Source organism: Lissotriton helveticus, chromosome 1_1, assembly GCF_964261635.1.
Source record: "Lissotriton helveticus chromosome 1_1, aLisHel1.1, whole genome shotgun sequence".
NCBI classification, from domain to species: domain Eukaryota; kingdom Metazoa; phylum Chordata; class Amphibia; order Caudata; family Salamandridae; genus Lissotriton; species Lissotriton helveticus.
Window position 1 is genome coordinate 1116968571 of NC_136057.1, and position 24840 is coordinate 1116993410.

Sequence of the window (24840 nt, forward strand, 5' to 3'; positions counted from 1 at the left end):
GTAGCCTAAATACCAACTCAAACCAAACACTGACATCTATCCTCTCAAGCATGTATACTATGTGCATGATTCATACGCCCTCCATACATTGATACCCTTTGCGTATACATCTGTGTTCCAACAATATCTGAAAACCCCACACTACACATGGATAGTCACAATCATATTCTAACCGTGAAAAGCTATGCACTACCGATCAGTGATGCATGATCTGTGCAAAACTCAAACTGCAGGTTGAACGAGAAGTCCACATGCATTTATACAAACTGTCAGCACCGGTACCTATGCGCATTCACTTTGTGTGTTTATGTTTATGAATGAATCTGCGTAGGTATGCATGCAATCACAGAGATGTACAAGGAATGCAAACAAAACACATATGATATACATGTTTCCTCGCAAAAGTTCTGCATTGATAATTATTTGCGCCTAGGCAAGCTGTTCACGAAGAGCAGAGGTCAAAGTGGGCGAGATCTGAGGGGCACGACTTGCTCATACTTAGTTTGGCAAAAAGGTTTCCCAACTTCACGTTAAAAGGCATACATTCTGAATTTGAAATGCATCAGTTGAAGTGGGTTGGGTGGCCTGTGCTGTGAAGCTGAGGATATCCACACTTAATGACTGTAGTACTAGTACTATTCTACAGAAATCCATGTTAGAACATGGGTCGACCTCCCGAGGCCTGGAAGTAAGACATTATTCAATGCAGGATTAAAGTAGCTTGTGGCTGTGGCCTGGAGGAGGTATGTGCATAGTAACAGCTATACTTGAGCTTCAAATAACAAACTCAATGGTCAAGTGGGCCATTTGCCACCAAGTACAACATTTTAGGGGAGAGCTTTTAACTCTATCACGTTTTGACGAATAGGAGCTAAACCCGCTGTAACACCTCCACTCTATTAAAAACGTTCTCTTTGCATAAGTGGTTATAGAAGTATTTGAGTATGTTTGACGGGTGGTATGATTATGGCACCACACACTGTAGACAACTCGGATATATGCAATAGAACATAGAGACTCGAGGAGCAGATGGAGCCTCGAGTAGCTGAATGGGGATATTGGTCGTTCTCTACAGCCTATTACACTTTATGCAAAATGCTAGGCCTGGGCGAAATTTAGATCACGCTGACTTAAATTCAGCAATTTCGCCTTATGCCTATTAGGTAAACTTACCAAAATTATACCATTACACCATGTCTTATAATTACATGCAGTTCGTGGCAGAACTTTACAGCGAACACTGGAATAACGTGAATTGTTAGACCATAAGCAGCTGTCGCCTGCGTCTTTCTCGCTGTATTTTTTTTATCATGAAATAAATGTGTCTTCGAAAATAGATACGAGGGCATATTTCACGCTAGCGTATACCATTAAAACATTGATTTAAAAAAATGTAAATAGGCATAATTTCGAAGAAGTTCCCTGAAATTTCACACAATTACGTAAATTTCACACAACGGGCTTTACAATCAGCCATTTGTCCCAATGTAAATAACATTCATTGTAAACAATAGGAGGGGGATAATTCCCCTAAACTGATCTTGACAAGGAAGGCTCGCTTCGTACGCTTGTCTGATAATCTCCATTTGTAAATAAGTAGCTGAGTTTTTACTCGCAGCTTCCCTGGGTAAGAGTGGCACTTCGTTTAAACAGAAATCATATTGCATTTGCCTGTGCGCGTGCTGTCCCCAAGCAGAGTTAATGATCGTCGGTGATTGACTAAAGCCGGTGCTCGTGACTTTGTGCACAGCTGCCTGAGCCCTAAGGTGATTTTGGGGCCCATTGGGGAAAGGGGGGGGGGGAGAAAGCACCGACCCGAGACTCAATGTAAGTGTGATAAAGGCCGCTTTATTGGAAGCAGGTGCATCCTACACAATAACATCCTCGGCCTGTGCCGCACAATCTAAACCTCATAAATATTTAATTTCCTGCCTCAACCCCACCCCTAACTGATTCCCACCATCCACAAACAGTAACAATTAGCATGACGTCAATTTGCCTCTCCACCTGGCTAAATACTTTATTGTGCTTGACCTACCCCCCGATACTCCAAACAGTTCTCCTACCCTTCCCCCATATATTAGGAAGAACCGCCCCTACATACAGAATGCACCCCACACCTGCTCCAGCGACAGCGAAAACCCCCCACCCAATCCAAAAAACCCCTTTTTGCACAGAACACAAAACATTGTAAATAGCCTAACAAAGCCCTGGTGCAATTTGCCACCGATGCAAAGCACGCGTCGGCTGTCTACGTTGCCATCTATACAATTAAAGAGCAATTATCCACAAAGCACGAACTCCTCTGCTTCTATTCATACACCACCCCGGTCAAACCCCTTCTGCACCCGCCTCCAACAAACCCTGGCCAAAATCCCCATCGCCCCCCAAACTCCCCCGCAAAGTCAGCCCCCGAAAAAAGTAGAGCCTGCCCGCGGGAACCCCCCCCCCCCGAATCATGGCCCAGGGAGGGTGGGAGGGAAAAAATTGTCCAGCCGGAAACCCCCCGCCCGGCGGCCGAGACACCTCACCTAAAATGGTGCCTCTGCCTCGTGGCCGGACGGCTACAGCCCCGCCCACAGGAAGCCCCACTCAACCCCGCCCCCCGCCCAAAAGCTACCAAAACCCTTCAAAACCCCGTCATCGTGAGGCGCCATCTCTACCCCCCCCCCTCTCCCCGGCCCCAAATTCCCCCGGGTGGGGCAGGCCTCCCTACGGTCGGCCCCCCCCCCCAGGACCCCATTGGGGCCCATTGGGGAAAGGGGGGGGGGGAGAAAGCACCGACCCGAGACTCAATGTAAGTGTGATAAAGGCCGCTTTATTGGAAGCAGGTGCATCCTACACAATAACATCCTCGGCCTGTGCCGCACAATCTAAACCTCATAAATATTTAATTTCCTGCCTCAACCCCACCCCTAACTGATTCCCACCATCCACAAACAGTAACAATTAGCATGACGTCAATTTGCCTCTCCACCTGGCTAAATACTTTATTGTGCTTGACCTACCCCCCGATACTCCAAACAGTTCTCCTACCCTTCCCCCATATATTAGGAAGAACCGCCACTCGAGGGACGTGCTAACGGTCCTCGACCCCCCCTTAGGACTCCCCCTCCCTAAACCCGGGCCGCGCCACCTGCCCCCATTCGGCAGGACCACCCCCTAACTATATGGCTGCCGCGGACCCCCTTAAACCCTGTACTCCGGTCCATGCGTTCAAAACCGCCGGCAGGCCCACCCCCCTAACCACAGGGCCATGCCCTCCGTCCCAATGCATAGGGCCATGCCCTCCGTCATCACGTATAGGGCCATGCCCTCCGTCACCACGTATAGGGCCATGCCCTCCGTCACCACTGTATAGGGCCATGCCCTCCGTCTCCACTGTATAGGGCCATGCCCTCCGTCACCACTGTATAGGGCCATGCCCTCCGTCACCACTGTATAGGGCCATGCCCTCCGTCACCACTGTATAGGGCCATGCCCCCGTCACCAATGTATAGGGCCATGCCCCCCGTCACCAATGTGTAGGGCCCAGCCCCCGTCACCAACGCAGCGGGCCATGCCCTCCGTCACCAATGTATAGGGCCATGCCCTCCGTCTCCAATGCGTAGGGCCATGCCCTCCGACACCCAGGCATAGGCCATGCCCTCGGTCACTAACCGTACAGGGCCATGCCCTCAGTCGACGTCACCCCCGGGGCGTGCTTCCTGGCCGCGGAATCGAGCTCCCTAACAGGTATGCCGCACTAACACGGGGCCGTGCCCCCTCTCTGGCTCCCAGGGCCTACCCCTGTCACCACCAGGCCTGAGAAGCCGCTCAGCGCCTGCAGGCAGCCCGCCGAGCCGGCCGTCCCACCAGAGAGAAGCCCTCCGGATGCGTGTCCCACACCTGCGCCCGTCCGCCAGGAAGAAACCCCTGCCGCAGCGCCCCCAACCCCCCCGTCACCTACCCTACCCCGCAGCCCCCGACATGGCAGCGGCACCGGTCGGCGTCAGACCCCCACTGCGCGTCGTGGCCCCCCTGTCCTCCGGCGGGCGTGCTCCCTGGCCACGGAGTCGAGCTCACCACGTAGAATGACCACACCGCCATGGGACCGTGCTTCCTCTCTGGCCCCCAGAAAGAAGTCCTCCACACAGTGCGTCACCCCCAGAGCCTGTCCGCCAGGAAGAAGCCCACTGCAAAGAACGTACCCCTCATCCCGCGCAACTCGAAATGCCCGCGGCCCATCGAACGGGAATTATGTGTGCCGTATGTGCAAGCGCACCGGCAGACATTGTGTTAGGTTGTGCACTCCAGGCCTTCAACAGCGAAAATTGTCCCTATCCCAAACTACGCGCTCGCCTCCATGTCCCACCCTAATACAATGGCCCCACACAAATATCCGCGTGGTACTCCGTAATGCCCTTGCCCAGAAAAGATCCGGAATATGTAGACTGTAAAGCAAAGTATGTATACATTTCATTGCTTAACAGTCTAACACAAAATGCAAGAACAGTAACCTGGGCCCCGCATTCAAATATTTTGCACCGAAACGGAGGCGCAAAGCGCCACTCCGCAGTGCTCTACCGAAAAGCCGTGTAGCACCAAATGTACCAAGAGACGCCGCACAAGAAAGCGCCATCCCAAAAGTGCGTCGACCACAACAAATACAACTGCTGCTCACGCCACTTGCAAGCGTACCGACCCGCGGCTCCTTCCATTATTGTTTACCCAGCAAATTATACATACCCTATCTCCGCCAACAGTACTCCCCCTCCTTTCTAAACCTACCTACTGGACCCTCGAAGATCCAGGGATGATAAAATATGAATGTAGAGGGGACCGGGCTGGAATCTGTCAGCGCTGGAAGGTAATAATATTCGGCTTCAAAGGCGTAGAGCAGCGAGCACTGGGCCGAAGCCAAGAGGCTTTCAAAGAACAGGCCTACAAAGGAGGCCTTAGTGTCCTCCAAATTGAATAGTCCAAACAGTTGAGCAACTGCTTGCAGGGTAACCACTTCACCCCATAGTTGGGAGATGAGTTTGGGTCCTAGGACGTCTGTTGCTTTATAAAATGCTATCCCTGCCACCCTCAACCCCTTAATAAATGTATTCTGTAGACAATAGTTGGGAACAGGTGCTTTCAGTTGGGTATGGTGAGGTGTTTGTCGGATTTCTCCTAGGATTTTTACATGCACACACAGACTAAAAACACACACTCTACTCTGTTTTGAAGATCATAACATTGTTTGGTTATTTTACTAAATATTTTAAGTACCAATAACAATCAGCACTGTTCTCCCGTTCCAATGCCCCTTAAGCACCCCTTCATATCCTGTTTCTCAGATGATTTATGCTACCATGATAAGCCAGCTTGATTGTTGGGGCATCAGAACCCCTCCCACCACCCCACACACACACACTGATCAAGCTGCACCCCTGGACGTAGGGCAGGTAGATATGTGTGTGCACCCTCGACAAAGCTTTAGCTACAGGGACTTCCCCTCCGTGGAGTGATGCGACCCAAGTGCGCAGCCGCCTCAGAGATAACCCAGGGACCACTTTACAATCCTATCATTCTCCGTTAGTGTCTGCACGGTATTCTTGAGAAGAAAATAGCCACTACCGACAGTTTATTCATGGAAAACGGATGGCCTTCGGGAATGTTTCCGCCATGGCAACCTGAAACCAGCCAATTTTAAATACAAAACATGAATGTCAGAAGATAAAAGTTCATGAAGTGCAACCAAAAAATCTGAGAGCATCCCTGTATCGGGCACACCTTGGGTTCCTTAAATGAAGAGACACGTTACCTGCAGGCGCACCCGACCTATACATGAACTCATTACCTTTCACACTAACCATAAGCTGTGCACCCCCGTATCATCTGAATATAAAAGTTGTCACCGTCTCTAAAACCTCCTGACGTTTCTACCATATGTCTTTGCATCACACGACTGACTGGGTCATTTTCGCCCATTTCCAGCTACCAGCAGAGACAAATAACACCCAGCATGACAGATAACGAAGTAGCTCTTGCCTGTGACGTCATCTGTGATCTGTGGGTCACAAAGTCTCATCCCTGCACGGACAACTCTCAGCCTTCCACCCTTCCGAGATCGGCAAATGGAGCGCCATTTAGAAACTTCGGGAATGTGGCCAGAAGCGCAGCGTTACATAACGAACGGCATTTTTCATTATTAGTATTATCCCTGTCGCAATAAATATAAAATAATACGAAAATTGATTGGGATAGCAATAATGCTCTGTGATGGACTTGTTTGCACAGCGCAGAGTGTCACCTGAAGCAGTGACTCCCACTAGAAAGGGATTTGGTAATCTTTAGTCATTCAGGGTGTAATACACCGGCTGCCTCTGTTTGCTTCCGGGGTACAAAGGTCAGATTTACTGGAGCTGGACACTCTTTAGTAACTTCCCAAAGGAGGCGCTTCAGTGATCCGGCGGGTTTTACAGACTTTCTGTATGTAACCCTCGGTACAGCAGCGACGTCACTGGATTGTGTGCATAGAAGTAACGCTCCCACTAGGAGGAGGCGTGTGTGGCAATGGGGTCCTGGGGGGGGGGGGCCGCTTAGAGCTACCATTTCCAGCCCTAATGGCTTATCACAGCAACCCGCATGTTTTTGAGCGATTGAACCTACCACCTTTTTAGACATACTGGCAAATTCCCCTCTCGGCCTATTCCCTTGCATCCACCCCCTCCACCACTCCTCCCTTGGAAAAGGACCACCCGGCACCTTTCCCGGACACGCTGTCTTACCCACCAGTACCTCCACAATGCTCCCACCACAAACCACATGTACCACAGCCCCCTCGAATCCTCCCACAGGCTTTAAGCATCGCACTGAGCACAGTAGGCAATAACAGTTTAAATGAAATGTGGATTGCAAAACACATCTTTCTCCATATTACGCAGCACTCCCATACATCGCAGAATCGCCAAGAAGCTCCGCCGTCCTTCTTCCCCCCCTGCCCCCAATTAAACCCCGGCGGCCGCACGGACCCTTCGGGTAGGGGCAGCGGGACTCACCCAGTCCCCCGTGGGAGCCTGACCGCCCGCACCAGGCAGAACAGGCCCATCCGCTCGGCCGGTAGAGCCGCATGCTGCTCCCCGAGCTCTTCTGGCCTCCATCGACGTTTCCGGCCGCGAAGTGTCCGGCCTGCCGGGAAATCGGTGCCATTCCTCGCCTGTCCCAAAGTCCGCCTCTGTTGCCGCTGCGTTCTCCAAGGTGCAATCGAGCCTAGCCACACACCAGCGCTCTCCGGGAACAGTCTGTGCACCGTTGCAGCAACCAACAAGCGAGGCATTCCCGAAAAAAATTGTCCAGCCGGAAACCCCCCGCCCGGCGGCCGAGACACCTCACCTAAAATGGTGCCTCTGCCTCGTGGCCGGACGGCTACAGCCCCGCCCACAGGAAGCCCCACTCAACCCCGCCCCCCGCCCAAAAGCTACCAAAACCCTTCAAAACCCCGTCATCGTGAGGCGCCATCTCTACCCCCCCCCCTCTCCCCGGCCCCAAATTCCCCCGGGTGGGGCAGGCCTCCCTACGGTCGGCCCCCCCCCCCAGGACCCCATTCCGCACTGACTTTCACCACTGTGCACCTGGTGACTGCAGGCTCCAGAACAAGCCGTGCAGGGCTGTTTCGCTTAGTTTTCAGGCCCGTGGTCCACGACATTTGGGAGGCTTCCAAGCGCTTAAAAGTGAAACAATGAAACACTAATAGTGTTTTACAGAAATACTTTCAATGACACTCGGATTGAGCGTTCACTGGTTCTTTGCTGCTGCCTGGACAAAGGCCTTAGAGAAGAATCTGTTTGCCACGAGAATAGTCTCATGGGAAGGTGGGATAAAGTACTTGAAACGGTAACCTGTTCCTAACGTTTACTGATGAGGAAGAAACATATTTTCAAATATGACGACTGCAAATGGCATGGCTGGGAAATGTTTTCACCTGAGGCTGCCTTGGAGAGGACTAATGATTGTTAACAGCCCGAATAAGGCTCAAGGTATTGTTTTTTAATGTATAGCTTATAAACGGATTCAGCATTTGTATCAATAGTATTTTCAGCTGCATTCGGTGAACCCAATGAATCGTCCTGGTCATTGAGCGGAAGTAGTTTTGTAATCCTGTTTAAATTTTGATGAATGATAAGCAGACTTAAATGTCAATTTCAGTTTGTGCCCCATGTACAACCGAGATGGACAAAACCAGAGCTCTCTTAGTTTAACTCAACAGAGCAGCTGCAGCGTAGCTTTGTAAATTACAAAACTGCATGCCTGAAGAGGCGTTTAAATGACCGATGTGTACCAAATAATGTACCTTTGCTGAGTATGGGTTTAGTATCGAAGAAATTATGCGGTGGCTTGGTTGGAAGGGGCAGACTGCTGACCAAGAAACAAACCTTTGGGCCAGGGTGCCTGCTACCTGAAAGAAAGGTAAACGTGTGCATTTGGTTAATCTGCAAAGGGCGGTTTTGACTCTGGAACACTGTCACAGGCAGGCAGTCTGATCGCCAAGACTTCCTTACCGGCCTGTGGTGTGAACGGGCCACAGGTGTTTGTCCTGAAACCCCAGGCTGAGGCTGGCAGATGAAGTATTTAATATACACAGTTCACAACATGGAAAGAGACAAAATGTAAACTTTCCTTACCTGTACTGTACTGTGACGACGGTGAGGCGGGGGGAGTCACACACGGTCTGCTGCTGCCTGCGCACGCCAGGCTACACGTCACAGCGGCGGGAGTCAAAGTCAGATAGTGATTGGCCTGCACTGGACCAGCCAATCCTGGCGGCTAGGGGGGGCACCAGACTGCCTGCCCTTTCTCCCTTTGAAACCTGCGGCCCGCCCCCTGGTACTCGCTCTAAGGGGAACTTCAGCAGGGGCTGCATCTGCGCATGCTTGCGCTAGGTGCTACCCTGAAATTCGCTTGCGCAGTACTGCTGCAGCTGAGTGGACTGTCACTCAAGCTGCAGCAGGCCCAGCCCACCCCCCCAACCCCTCCCCCTGCGCACTCCGGAAAAGTCAGGTGTCCCTGTCTCCTGTAACGCTCGCGATCAATTTTTATTTCACTAAAATAAAAATAATTTTAGTGGGGCTACGGGCTTAGTGGGGCTACGCCCCTACGCCCCTATGGACGGAACGCTACTGCTTAGGAGCCTTGCTATTATCAAGGTTTATCTCCTAAGCGATAAAAATCGGCCGAAATGCATGAATATCGCTGTAAAGTCAGAGATATTCATGCATTACCGAGCAAATGCTCCTAGCCATGTAATCCACCTACCATTGGATTACATGGCTAAGAACAGCTCTGGGCAGGCGTTAGCTTTTGGAGATAATCACGCTTAGCGCGAATATTTCCAAAAGTTGGTAGTAGGAGATAGAGATGTTAGCGACTATTTCCAGTCGCTAACATCTTGGCACGCCCCCTTTGCATTTCATTAGCGATAATTATCGCTGACATGCAAAGTGGGCACCTAAATGCCCGCTATCTCCTACTAGCTGTCACTAACTGGTGGTAGCGACAGTTAGGTAATAGGGCGATACAATTATCGTCGCTTTAGCTGGAAAAATTCCCACTAAAGCGGCGATAATGCCCTTGGTAATATGCCCCAGAGTTGCTAGCACACAGCCTTGTTTTACACCTTGATGCAGAATAAAAGGATTAGAAACTTCTCCATTTGACTCTAGCTGTCATATTTTGATGCAGATATGCCGAAAAATGCACAATAGTTGGATATATCCTCAGCTTCAATAAAATAACCCAAAGCTTGGCATGATTAATTTTGCGAAACCAGAAGATAGGTCCATGAAAGCAAGGCTAAATGGTTTCTTTTTGAATATAATATATTTACCAACATCAAATGAAGATTTAAATACCGTTCCATTGTACCATGAATTTACCGACTTGTCTGATCACAAGTTAAAAACTGCATGTGCAATTTATTACATGAGCTAATTACTGCACAGATGTGGTACACATGCACTATCTATCACATGCTATTTACCACACCCGAAAAATAATGCATATGGTAAATAACACCCATTTATACGTATAAGAGGTCATTAAAAACCAGTAGAAAATACCACCTTAAAATACCTCCAGTAAAAGCAGATGATAAGTATTCCTGAAAACAAAAGGAATTAAAGAAAACATCTAAGCCAATGCAAAAAAAACTAAGCCCAACACAGTAATACAAAAATACACAGTGCATATACTGTTTGATCTAAAAAAACATAAAATCACACACATCTGCACACAGAGCTGGGTGTACATTTTACAATTGGGGCAGGTGAAACTCTTACAGGTTCATTGCTGCACCACACACTTCCTTTCCCAAAGTTTTGGGGTGCAGATATATTTCTACGGTTCAGGGTGCGTTTAGGGGTGCTGGGGTAATTTTAGGGATCAGGGTGGGTTAGGGTTTTTGGGGTGCAGGGGTATTTTTGGGGATCAGGGAGGGTTAGGGTTTTGGGGTGCAGGGGTATTTTTGGAGATCAGGGTGTGTTTAGGTTTTGGGATGCCAGGGTAATTTTGGTGTTCAGGGTGCATTTAGGTTTTGGGGTGTAGGGGAATTTATAGGGTTCAGGGTGCGTTTAGGTTTTAGAGTGCAGGGGTATTTTGTGGGTTCATGGTGCGTTTAAGGTTTTGGGGTGCAGGGGTATTTTTGGGGTTCAGGGTGAATTTAAATTTGGGGTGCAGGGGTAATTTTAGGGTCAGGGCGCATTTAAGGTTTTGAGGTGTAGGGTGAATTTTCAGGGTTCAGGGTGCATTTAAGGTTTTGGGGTTCAGGGTGTGTTAGGGTTTGGGGGTTCAGGGTGGGTTTCATATGTATATATATATATATATATATATATATATATATATATATATATATATATATATATATATATATATATACTAGCTTACCCGTCGCGCGTTGCTGCGATCTCATAAGAAAGGAAATTCAAGGAAACTTGTTCTGTTAACATTCAATTTACATTGTGTCATTTTTATTGAAACTTGAGCAGTGCGTAAACGATCGGTTTCCAATCTTGATTCTCGTTGCTCTCCTGTTTCATTCGAGCTGGCTTGAGCAGTGTACGTAATCGATCGGTTTCCAATCTTGATTCTCGTTGCTCTCCTGTTTCATTCGAGAAGGCTTGAGCAGTGCATAATCGATTGGTTTCCAATCTTGATTCTCGTTGCTCTCCTGTTTCATTCGAGCAGGCTTGAGCAGTGCGTAATCAATCAATCAATCATAGAATTTGTAGAGCGCACTACTCACCCGTGAGGGTCTCAAGGCGCTGGGGGAGGGGGTGCTGCTACTGCTCGAAGAGCCAGGTCTTGAGGTGCTTCCTGAAGCTGTGGTGGTCCTGGGTCAGTCGGAGGTGAGTGGGGAGGGAGTTCCAGGTCTTTGCTGCAAGGTAGGAGAAGGATCTTCCTCCAGTGGTGGCTCTGCAGATCCGTGGGACGATGGCGAGGGCGAGGTTGGTGGACCGCAGCTGGCGAGTGGGGGTGTAGAACATGAGTCGGTTTTTGAGGTATTCAGGTCCCAAGTTGTGGAGTGCTTTGTGTGCGTGGGTGAGCAGTCTGAACGTGATCCTTTTGCTGATGGGGAGCCAGTGAAGATTTCTCAGGTGTGTAGAGATGTGGTTGCGGCGGGTAATATTGAGGATGAGTCGTGCGGTGGCGTTTTGTATGCGCTGGAGGCGGTTCTGGAGTTTGGTGGTTGTTACTGCGTAGAGGGCGTTACCGTAGTCCAGTCGGCTGGTGACGAGGGCCTGGGTGACTGTTTTTCTGGTTTCGGTGGGGATACATCGGAAGATCTTCCGGAGCATGCGTAGGGTGTTGAAGCATGAGGATGAGACGGCCTTGACTTGTTTGGTCATTGTGAGCGAGGAGTCTAGGATGAAGCCCATGTTGTGTGCGTAGTCTGTGGGTGTCGGTGCAGTGCCCAGCACCGGAGGCCACCAGGAGTCGTCCCAAGCCGAGGGGGATGGTCGGTGGATGAGGACCTCCGTCTTGTCAGAGTTGAGTTTGAGACGGCTGTGCTTCATCCAGTCTGCTACTTCTTTCATTCCTTCCAGGAAGTTTGATTTGGCGGTGGCTGGGTCCTTGGTGAGGGAGAGTATCAGCTGGGTGTCGTCGGCGTAGGAGATGATGTTGATGTTGTGTTTCCGTGCGATGGTGGCGAGGGGGCTCATGTAGATGTTGAAGAGTGTAGGGCTGAGTGAGGAACCTTGGGGTACGCCGCAGATGATTTCTGTCGCCGGGGAGAGGAAGGGGGGAGGCGGACTCTCTGGGTTCTGCCGGTGAGGAATGAGGAGCTCCATTCCAGGGCCTTCCCCTGGATGCCCATGTTGTTGAGTCGGTGTAGGAGTGTGCGGTGGCATACGGTGTCAAAGGCTGCTGAGAGGTCCAGGAGGATGAGGGCGGCTGTTTCCCCATTGTCCATCAGGGTTCAGATGTCGTCTGTGGCTGCGATGAGGGCCGTCTCGGTGCTGTTGTAGTGTAGTTCCTATCTTCCCAATAGGCTCTGCGCATTGGAATAATACCTACAGCAGTAAAGGCCTAGGCCAGACGTTAACTAGGTCTACTACTGTCGATACTAGACTTAAGTTTTGGGTTTGCCAGCGTAGCTCAGAGTTCGCTAGAAACGTTCTCGAATGTTCAGGAAAGAATTAACTCCCCTGATTAGACAAGAAGGGATTTAGTTTCTGACAACCATAGAACATGACAACTTTGCTCTCCCCTAATCAAGAGTGTATCTCCAGAGTCGTGTGAGCACAAGGCAATTATTTTACTCAGTCAGTACGTGCATTCTTAGTCTCATCAGATTGTAGAGAAAAGGAAGAGACGGGCGTGTTCAATAAAAAGGTGTTATTTATTGATCAGTCTCTTTTCTCGTACAAGAGAAATGGATCGATATTATTGCAATACTTATAGTTAAGTAAAGTGCATACATTAAAAGCAATAGTATAAAATAATACTGTAAAAACATTGATATGGTTTCTGAGCCATATGATGTTTAAAATGATTAAAATATATTTACATACACATATACATTTGACTAAACGTACTCAACTGGTGTTTCTAAATACGCCTACCCCGTGTACCTGACCTAAGTCTAATGCGTGGGCGGGAATAGAAAGTTACAGTTTAAGTTAAGTTTGTTTTTGCCAAGTGAATAACTAAAGAATTCTCTGTGAGGGGTTATTCAGTTCTGTACCTGGAAGTTAGGATGAATGAGGAATGGTATCTCTCTGCTCTCGATATTCCAGGCTGCCTGCGAGGGCTGCCCGAAAGCGCCGGTGCTGGGTCTCTCGGCAGGAGATAGCAGCGCGTCTCTCAGCGCGTCAGGAAGGCGGGGCTGCTGCCAGCGGGGTCTGCTCTGCTTCTGGGCTTCGGCAAGTATGGCTGCTCCGTCTCGTCACCACGCGTGCGTTTGCATATGGCAAGATCGGCAATATTTATACCTTAAAGGTGCCGAGATTGACGTAAGGATGGACATAGATACGTCAATAAAGATGTCATACGACTTGCTCGTTAGCACATTCTTTTACTGAAGTTCTCTGTGAAATCAAAACAATGGCCGCACGGATTTTCCAGGTTGTCATAGGTTTGATTTGTTATGAGAACGTCGTATGCCTTATCAGGGGCTGGAGGAATGTCGCTTGTCTAATTAGATCTCAAGCGTTATGACCTAATCAGATAACACGTTCCTGTGCCGTAGTGTGACTGCGTCAGATAACGGTATCTGCATCATGGGGGCTTTTCTTGCCTCATGGGCTGACTGTTAGTTAACTTGATAGTTAGTTTAACCAGAATAGGGTCAGGAATAGGGGGATCGATTCAGAACCTATAGGAATACATGACACCCACTCCACGCTAACTATGGTCATATTTACTAATCTATGCATAGTATAACATAGTACAACATACTATAGAGTATAGTGTATACCTCACCACCCCAAAATACATAAATGCATTTTGAAATTTTCAAATATACTGAAAAATTGCAGTCATATATATTGTATGCACTTAAGCTATGAATTAAACGCTAAAGTAAACACGCATTTGTAGACATTATTGCTTATTTGGTATATGAGAAATACACATGAAATGGCTCTTAATATGGCTATACAGAAAGAAAGTTCGAGACCATTTCATCACATAATAAAATATTTGTGAACATACCAGCGGGCAACTAAAGTTTATAAAGTATCTAAAAATAGAAATCTTAGTTCTCTAGGAATAGTTTCTTACTTTAAGCAGAAGATAAGTGTCCCGAAAATTTTGTAAAAAATAATTTCGGGCTGCTAAAAAATTGCTGTCCGTGAACTGGTGGGAAAAATTGTTCATGTGACTTTATTTTTAAAGTTGAAGGCCGAATTCAGGGAACGCCGTGTGCGAGCTTGCTCAAAAGTCTCTATTTCTGTTCTGGAGAGAACATCATATCATTAAGGCTTTCGAAAAAACTGTCAACAGCTTCATGGGAAAGTTCCACTAAGTCGGAAATAGGTGTAACCATGCATTCGTGCGCATGATTGTCTCCATTGACATTCTGATTCGCATTGCTGACAGAAGGTCGTACTTGATCGATGCTGCTTTCATCTTGAACTTCACTACTCTTCAATCGTAGTGGTGAAGATTCCACGAATGCCGTCATCAGGATTGGCAGCCTTTGAGGGCAGCACAAAGCGTGAACCTTGGTAGGAACCAACAATGTATCTGCATCCACTGGCGCATCCGATTGTAGCGTCAGACAGGTGTCTAACACTCATTCTTCTCCGCATAGCAGACACCTCAATACAGGTAAAACACATCTTTGCCACATTGGTCGAAATGATAGAAACCAAGTCATGTTCAGGTCTCTAAGCCGGGAGAGTCCCAGGATTTTTGATATCCGGTCCCGGTATCCAATGGCTAGGATTGTTTCTTCCATTGTCGCGAGAGTTTGATCTGTGACATGGGTTGCCATAACGAAAAATAAGGACTAAGAATAGGATTCCTGCAATTAGTCCCAGGATCAGGGGAAGTCCGCCAAAAATCGAATGGACGAAATCTGGAAAAATACCCAGTATGGCTTTGAATGGTGTTAATGCCATCGAAAATACTGTCTTAAATACCTTTGAGACCCCAGTGGTATCAGAAATATTTAAGATTTCGCTCAGGATTTCCGCGAAATGTACGGGGGAATTAGTCGATAATAATGTATGTATCTCTGCAGTCGTCCTTGCGACTTGTAGATCATACGTTTCTTTTGATGACGTGAGCCTTGTAGGCGTCTGAAGAAGCACTGTTTTCATTCTGCTTAAAGTATCTATTCCAATAGAAGTAATTTTCAAACTGGGCCATGCCCTTGCCTCCCTGTCTGGAAAGGAGCTGGGGAACAAAGAACGTCCACAGCACTTGACCTTCGCAGTCGTAGTGACTAGATAAGGAGTCCCGGGCATAAGACTACAACATTTGCGGTCTACAATAAGAATGTAACTCCCATTATAGAGTCTTTGAAAGAATGGTTCCATTTCAGTTGCAGGTGCGCCTTGCTGGTGACATGAAAGGTTGTATGAATTCCCTTCACAGGCTCCATGCAAACTAATTCCGTTACACAGAAGCGTGCCGCTTAGTGACATGGCACAATTGTTGCCACTAAGAAACACTTTCTGTCCTTTATTACTGACACATGCATGTGAATAGGGCAGGTTCCAAGTTGTTTTAAGGTACCCCTTCCCCAATTTCTCGTACATGCCAGCCTGTATATATTTTTGGCAGTATTGAAACCTGAAGGTTGAGATTGGAATATTTATGATTCCGTGGATTATCCATTCACTGACAGGTCGTTCTGACATTGTCATTGGTAATCTTTCTAGTTTTTCAATGCTCAAGATTGTATAATCAGCACCCTTTTGCGCCATACCGATTTGTCTATCAGTAAGGTTAAAGATTTGGAATAGTGACGTTGTGTTGATTAAACGCCAAGGCACATAGCCTGAACGCAGATTTTGTAACGTCCAGCCAAGCTGTACAATAGAACGCAATTGTGACTGACCATGTTGTAATAACAGTAAGTCTTGCGATAATATATCGATTGCTGAAGACACAATGCTGTCCAATGAAAAAATTCTGGAGGACAGAGTCATTAACCCATTGTCCACTACAGAAAGTGATTTTTCCAAATTAATACGGTCAATTTCCCGTATTCTTTCTGCTGTTTCAATTTGATTAACCTTCCAGGCCTCATTGTATGCTGCATATACAGAGGCTGCTATGAAACGCTTTTGACGCTGTTTGCGTGGTCCCATTATGAAATCACGCAAGTCAGCACCATCAGTAAGTAAAGTTAGGTGTTGCTTAATTTCAGGCAGTGTGGAAGTTTGTAGCCACTGAAGGCATAATTTGCCCACACTGTAGGTTGTTATTATCCCTGGGTGATGTCTTTGGGGATATCTAGGGTCTGGCCTGGTCATTTTGAACCCCTGTGTTTTATTCAGGAATCTGTCTTGACAGTTATTTGTATCTGTGGGCCAGATTACCCATTGTTTCCAATCAGGATGTGTTCTGTTTTGGTTTAATATATGGTTTACGTCTATCTCTTCATCCGTATCAGAGCTATTGCTAAACATTGTTGGCTTTGGAATAGACGGTTTATTTGAATCTTTGATTTTGGCTAGGCCAAGACAGGTGGTTTGTTGAACAGTGTCATTTAAAAATATCATTTGTTCTGGGATCATGCAAGCTCTAAACAAAGCTTCTAAACCCTGTACTTGCCATTCCTTTGTACCCCAAACACTTTTCAAATCAACATTTTTGTCCCAATAATCAAATCCAAAAGTATTCATTTCTTCGAAGAATGAATCTGAATATATCAACTTTGTGTTGGTTATCATGGTTTTCATCCCTGTCTTGTTTGACAATTTAAAATAAAATGTTTCAGCATTACTTGTGTTAAAACCTGAAAAATATGAATATTTGTCGTAAACGGTTCTTGAGCTCCCTTTTGGAGGTGTTGCACAATGTTCCCATTGATTACAATTTAAAACATTTCTAGGCTGTGCAGATTTATGTAAAAAATGGTTACCATAGTGGTTATAGCAATACATACTATCATAATTTGTAGAACCTTGCAAATAATCATGTTTTGTAAATTTAGCAGACATTACTAAGTCAGACATCATGTTATTAATGCTTTCGAAGTCCCAATCATCAGCAAATGAGTTTGGTTTTGCAAAGTCACTCAAGGAGATCTTGATTTGGTGTGGATATTTCAGGATCTCGACCGGACCATAAATTTCATAGTCAGTGTTGTCCCAGGCTACCCCACCAGGTATAGGATTGGCTGTGAAGTTGGCTGAAGAAAGTTCTCTTTTCTCGACGTGTGAAGATGTGTGTGGTTTGAGGACCAAGTTGATGTTCTGACTTGCTGTGTCCATTTTAGCATATTTTCCCTCAATGAAGCGTCCCAAAGTTAATACCATGATGAGCCAAAGTATGAGGATAAATGCACCAAAACCCACCCAAAATTCAATCCATGGAGAAATCAGATATGTTTCTTTCAGTTGGTTCAAAAGTTCCTTAGCTTTGTCTTTAAAGGATTTTGATGATGGCTGTGTCTTTGATTCACTGAGGCTTTCAGAGGAATCATCGAAGTTGATGAAGTAGCCGGATGCAGTTCTGTCAATTGTTCCAATTGCTTCAGGATTTTTGTTTCTTGAATTGTCACCTGGTACTTCATTATAGATTGGTGTGTCTCTGCTAAATGTTTTTATTTGGGTTTTCAGAGGTCTGAGTTATATTGCATTTTTGCATAGTCCGTGTTGTTCTTCTGTAGGAGTTTCGAATGTGATGAGCCTCTTTGTTAGGACCTCTGTACTGGTAGCAAACCTTGGTGTTCTGCTACTTATTGGGAGTCCACTTGGCCTACTGTTTGTTATCGGCCACATGTTGTGGTTTTACCAGGTCGATGGATACAACTTGGTTCTCCTTTTTACCAGCAAGTGGCGGTAGTACAACTGATCTTGTCCCGTTGACAGACAAGACAGGAACTGCTTTTCTGTAAGAAGGCCCAAATTCCTTCTTTACCGCGATCTTCTCCCTGACTAGATCCCCGACTTTTGGAATCCAGACAGGTCTTGCTGGGACAGGTGGTGATTCTTCAGTGGTTGTTGGCTGTTGTTTCAACTGTATGTTGCTCAGGTCTTTTCTTGTTTTGTTTAAGTCCTGCAAAATAGCCAAACGGTCTTTGACATCAAAGCTTTTTTCTTTAACCACTGAAGTCTGACTGTCGAGGTCGGAGATAATCATTCTAGTTCCAAATAATAATTCGTACGGACTGAATCCCTTCAGAGAATTTCTTGGCAAGTTATTTAGACTACGTTGGACACTTATTAGATGTTTGACCCACCCAGCTCCCGAACCTAATACCTTTGCCGTTATAGATTGCTTTATGTCACGGTTTTTTCTTTCAACAATTCCGTTCCCCTCAGGGTGAAATGGACAAGAGTACCGCAATTGCACGCCCATGCTGACCATGGCCTCCTTATAAGCCCGAGAGCTAAAAGCAGGACCATTGTCCGAATGCAGCATGCCAATTGCGTATGTGCCGATAAAGACTCGCAAATCTTTTATAACAGTTCTGGCGTCAGCCGTTCGCTGGGGCCACATCCATATAAATCTCGTGCATGAGTCCACTGCAACCAAGATATATTTATAGTTACCATCCCTTTGTAAGGGACCGCAGTGGTCTAGATAAACACAGGCTAATGGTTTATCCGAGATTAGAAGGGGCGTCTGCGCTGGACGTCTCACCGTTGATACTTTCATTTTTTGACATATTTCACATGCTAGAACATAGTTCCTCGTTTGTCTTCTCATTTGTGGCCACCAGTATCTCTGTTTTAATAATGATACTGTGGCTGAGACGCCAGCATGAATAGAAGCAAGCCCTTCGTGTGCCGCTATTATTAGTCCTAACCTATGTTCCATGTTTGGAATTGCCCTATCCCCCACTCCAGGGATTCGAGCAAAAGGAACAATGTTTGCATCAGTTATGTATGAGTATTTTACTGGAAAGCCTTTAGGGAGTGGTTCTATCGAATCCTTTTCTGAAGCGCTGACAGCTTGTAATATTTCGCTGTCTATTTTTGTTTTTGACCGGGTGATGGCAGCTACGGAAGCCGTTTGCACAGCTGCCTTCGCGGCCTCATCAGCCAATGAATTCCCTGCAACGTGAACGCCATCACGTTGATGACTCAGTGTATGTATCACGTGAGTCTTTGGTAGTTCTTTTTGTAAAAGAGCTACTTGTTCCCAGAGCATTTTATGCTTGATTGTGCCACCTTTCGCATCCTTGAAACCGTTTTGAAGCCAGATCTGCAAGTATTCATTATAAGACTGAACGCATTAATACGAATCGCACACTATGAGTGTGGGGAATTCTCGATCGGTATTTTCAAGCGCCATCTTGAATGCTAGTAGTTCAGCTCGCTGAGCTGTACAATCTCCTAGGGATTGTGTTTTAGTGAGGGTTGGTTTAAATTTCCCTTCGTGCCAACGACCTTTAACAATCGCGCACGCAGCACTGTAAGCTTGTTTACCCCCTACTGCGGGTTGTGCTGATCCGTCTGTATATATTATACAGCCGTAGTGATCTAGAGGCAGAATTTCGGTTGGCGGAGGACATTCAAATTCATATTGGAGAAATTCTTGTGTTTTTAAGTAAGGATCAAATTCGTACACCACGTCTGTTGCAGCAAGAGAGTTAGCCCATTGTATCCATCTTGGATGGAGTGCTTTAGCATTTGGAATGCTTGCCTTTGTTACCGCCTCTAAGGCTGGTATTGGTGTCACGATTACTATTCGTTTACCTTGTGCCAGGGCTCGTTCTTTTGCTATAGCTGTCTGTGTTGCTGTAAGAATTTTTTCCGTTGGGCTAAATTTCATTTCAGCCTTAGTGTACAAGTGTGATTTGAATGCAATTGGTACCTTTTCTCCCTCATTAGAGGTTAGGTATGTGAATCCGCATCTCCCTGGGATGACTCGAATCACAAGATTGCGTGTGTTATCACGTGTTTCTAATTTTGTTTTAATTAGCATGTCTGTTTGTAAGGATCTCAAAATTTCTGTGTGTGTTTGAGTCCAATTGGATCTTTTAAAGTCTGGTTTAATTAGATCATAAAGGGGTTTGACCCTTTCTGCGTAATTTGCAATGTATGTTCTTCCGAAATTTAGGAAGCCTAGAATTGACTGTAGGTTTTTTAGTGTTTTAGGAGCTTGGATTACGGCACATTTCTCTAGGAAATTGTCTGCCAGGCTTTTACTTTCACTTGATAACTCATATCCTAAGAATAGGACTGTCAGATGGGCAATTCTGGATTTTTTAAAGTTGAATTTGTAACCCTCTGCTGCGAACCCAAGTATTATGGTGTTCACTCTTTTCAAGTGAGTATCCAAGTCATCGTCTGTTAAGTAAATGTCATCGACATAAGATAATGCTTCATCATCATATAGTTGCAGTAATTCTGTTACTCTCGCTGAGAATACCCCCGGGCTGTTCTTGTACCCCTGGGCTAACCGACAGAATTGCTTTTGAGTGCCATTTACTGAGAATGCAGTTAAATATCTGCTCTCTGGTGCTATGTTTTGACAAAAGAATCCATTGGAGATGTCCAAGGTTGTTTTGTATTTTTTGCGCACTATGTTATTCATTAGTGCAGCACTGTGTGAGTTTTGCACTGCAAAGGTTTTGCAACATGTGTTAAGGTGTCGGTAATCCAAAACTAGACGATATGAATTGTCTGGTTTGGAGACCGGAAACAAAGGATTGTTCATTTGTGAGGTGCAAGTTTCAATCACCCCCTGGTATTCTAGCTGATCTAGTATTTCATTTACCTGTTTTTTAGCTTCTTGCTTAATTGGGTACTGCCTTTGTGCAGTAGGTTGTGATTTTAACTGGATTTTGTGAGGAGGAGAATCCTCATCCCATCCTACATGATTTTTATATAAAGCAGGTGCTAAGGCCACTGCCCACTTTCTAGCAAGTGTGTATTTTTTATGAATCGGGATTTGATTCGAGAAGGCCGGCATAATTACTTCTTCGCCATGAGGGCACTCCCTGACAAACTCTGGTGGCCAGTCTTTTTCAGCTAGAAGGATGTCATAACCCTTGGAGAGGTTATCCCAAAATAGTCCCCTTATTTTCCTAGTCTTATCTCCCTCTATACGTAATGTTATCTCGTATATCTTGTGGGGTTTGCTAACTCTGGTGTCTGCAGTTTCCACTTGAAGATATTCATTCGTGTCCACTGTCTCCAGATGATTCATAAGGACTTTGCGAGCTATGCTCACTTCTGCTGCGCTGTCTAGCATTGTCTGAGCCCACTCTCCGTTTTTCAGTTGTGTCCTCAGTATTCTCGGCATTGTTAACTACCTTGATACTGGCTACCTTCTTTTTTGGAAATTGTAATTTCTTTTTTTGTTGAGCAGGTTCCTTGTCTTTGGACTTGGCGTGCTCTTCTCTTTGTTCTGATCGTCCTCTTCTTTCCGATTTCTGCGAGGAAGTCTGAAAAGATTGAGAGGGACGTGTATCAATGTCTTGATATCTATCAGGTTTTTTAATATTATCCCTATTTCTAAGGTTATATCTTTTCCCAGAGGGGTCACTCTGGGGTGACCTGTGTCTCTGGTTCGGAGATTTCTCCCTTCGCCTAGGAGACCTTCCTCGGGACTGGAATTTCTTTTCTTTTGGATTGGATTGTTTGTTTCCATCCCAGTTCTTTTTTGGTGAATTATTATTAAAAAATATTTTTCTGGACTTTCAGTCTGTTGCGGTTTTACTGGTATTCCACCTAAACTATCTCTACCTAGTTCTTCATAGGATTTTTCTATGATTCTGGCAATTTCAGCTGGTTGGTCTGCTATATCTGTCTCTTTTAACCTCTGGCGGATCGCCACGTTTGCTGCTTCACCTTTTATATTGGCTAATAATATAGCCGAGACCTGCTTGAAGTCTTTCAGTAATTTCATACCAAGAGTTAAAGCTGGTTCTGGACCGTATTCATCTTGAATTTGTTTTAGCACATCTGGTATTACCGAAATGGATGGAACACCGTGCGTTTTTGTGTAGATTGAAGCAAAGACTGTACCCCAAGTGTCACAGTCCTCTATGTGTGGTGCGATTCCCATTGGGAGACATATAGTCAGAATCCTGTGTTTTTCTAGCGGGGTGGTGTCAGGAAACACCGCCTCTATTTGGGTGATTTTCTGTGCCAACCAGAATGGTATCTGTTCCCGTTTAGCCGGAACTTTACCTAGGCAGGATTGGATGTTCTGTGGTGTGATTTTATTTGTGTTCCCCTGGTGAGGGGTCAGCTGTGGAAGTTTAATCGCTGGCTGAATTGTTGAAGTCCGCATTACATACTGGACTAATTGTCTATGAATTTTTAGTAATTGTTTTAGCTGTATTAACAGCTCTCCTGTAGACATTCCTTCGATGTCTGGGTGTGGTGTGTATCCGGCTAAGACCGGCCACGTTGCTCCTGGTCTACCTAAAGGACCGAGCCTGGTGATGTGATTATTATGTATTAGGGCGCCATCAAATAAGAGCAAATGCTCTTGGAATTTGAGTGGTACTTCCACCTCCTCGAAAGGAGTGTAAATGTCGGGTGGAACCTCTATTTTGTAATAGTGGAAGTACTTTGTTACAGCATTTGCTGCTGGAAAATGTATCCATGTATAGTATACCTCTGTCTGCCGATATTCGTGTGCCTCAATTACGAATATGACTGTGCCACCTCTAGGTGTCAGTCCATTTTCTATAAGTTTTAAGGTTATAGATTTCCTTTTGGCGACCGGGATGAGTATTATATCCCCGTCCGCATCTAGTGCTGCAGTATCAGCTGCTGCTATTTCAGCTGCTAATCTAACTGCCTCTCTTTCATCCTCATTGTCAGACATTTTACTGTCAATAAGGTTATTTTGTTTGTTTGCAGATCAGGTTTCTTATGGAACAAAGATTAGATGCACAATATTTTGGAACAGTGTATCCTTCAACGTTGACTAAACCAAGAACCTTACATAGGAGTTCCCTCCTGCGAGGTTTTGGAGGATATTACCTTTCACCCACTCCAGACGTCTTTGGAGTATTTGGGAAAAGGGGTCTGAGTGAGAAAGCACGACTGAGTTACTCTAAATGTCTTACGTTAGTTTTATCGCCCTTTCCAAACACGTTGAGCGCCATGTAGTGTAGTTCCTATCTTCCCAATAGGCTCTGCGCATTGGAATAATACCTACAGCAGTAAAGGCCTAGGCCAGACGTTAACTAGGTCTACTACTGTCGATACTAGACTTAAGTTTTGGGTTTGCCAGCGTAGCTCAGAGTTTGCTAGAAACTTTCTCGAATGTTCAGGAAAGAATTAACTCCCCTGATTAGACAAGAAGGGATTTAGTTTCTGACAACCATAGAACATGACAACTTTGCTCTCCCCTAATCAAGAGTGTATCTCCAGAGTCGTGTGAGCACAAGGCAATTATTTTACTCAGTCAGTACGTGCATTCTTAGTCTCATCAGATTGTAGAGAAAAGGAAGAGACGGGCGTGTTCAATAAAAAGGTGTTATTTATTGATCAGTCTCTTTTCTCGTACAAGAGAAATGGATCGATATTATTGCAATACTTATAGTTAAGTAAAGTGCATACATTAAAAGCAATAGTATAAAATAATACTGTAAAAACATTGATATGGTTTCTGAGCCATATGATGTTTAAAATGATTAAAATATATTTACATACACATATACATTTGACTAAACGTACTCAACTGGTGTTTCTAAATAGGCCTACCCCGTGTACCTGACCTAAGTCTAATGCGTGGGCGGGAATAGAAAGTTACAGTTTAAGTTAAGTTTGTTTTTGCCAAGTGAATAACTAAAGAATTCTCTGTGAGGGGTTATTCAGTTCTGTACCTGGAAGTTAGGATGAATGAGGAATGGTATCTCTTTCTCTGCTCTCGATATTCCAGGCTGCCTGCGAGGGCTGCCCGAAAGCGCCGGTGCTGGGTCTCTCGGCAGGAGATAGCAGCGCGTCTCTCAGCGCGTCAGGAAGGCGGGGCTGCTGCCAGCGGGGTCTGCTCTGCTTCTGGGCTTCGGCAAGTATGGCTGCTCCGTCTCGTCACCACGCGTGCATTTGCATATGGCAAGATCGGCAATATTTATACCTTAAAGGTGCCGAGATTGACGTAAGGATGGACATAGATACGTCAATAAAGATGTCATACGACTTGCTCGTTAGCACATTCTTTTACTGAAGTTCTCTGTGAAATCAAAACAATGGCCGCACGGATTTTCCAGGTTGTCATAGGTTTGATTTGTTATGAGAACGTCGTATGCCTTATCAGGGGCTGGAGGAATGTCGCTTGTCTAATTAGATCTCAAGCGTTATGACCTAATCAGATAACACGTTCCTGTGCCGTAGTGTGACTGCGTCAGATAACGGTATCTGCATCATGGGGGCTTTTCTTGCCTCATGGGCTGACTGTTAGTTAACTTGATAGTTAGTTTAACCAGAATAGGGTCAGGAATAGGGGGATCGATTCAGAACCTATAGGAATACATGACACTGTGGTTTGCCCGGAATCCGGACTGGGAGGGGTCGAGTGTGTTGTCCTCGAGGAAGGTGGTCAGTTGTTTGTTGACGGTCTTCTCGATGACTTTCGCCTGGAAGGGAAGGAGTGAGATGGGCTGGAAGTTCTTGAGGTCCCTGGGGTCTGCGGTGGGTTTTTTCAGGAGGGCGGTAATCTTAGCGTGCTTCCAGCTCTCAGGGAAGGTAGCTGATGCGAAGGAGCTGTTGATGATGTTCCGTAGGT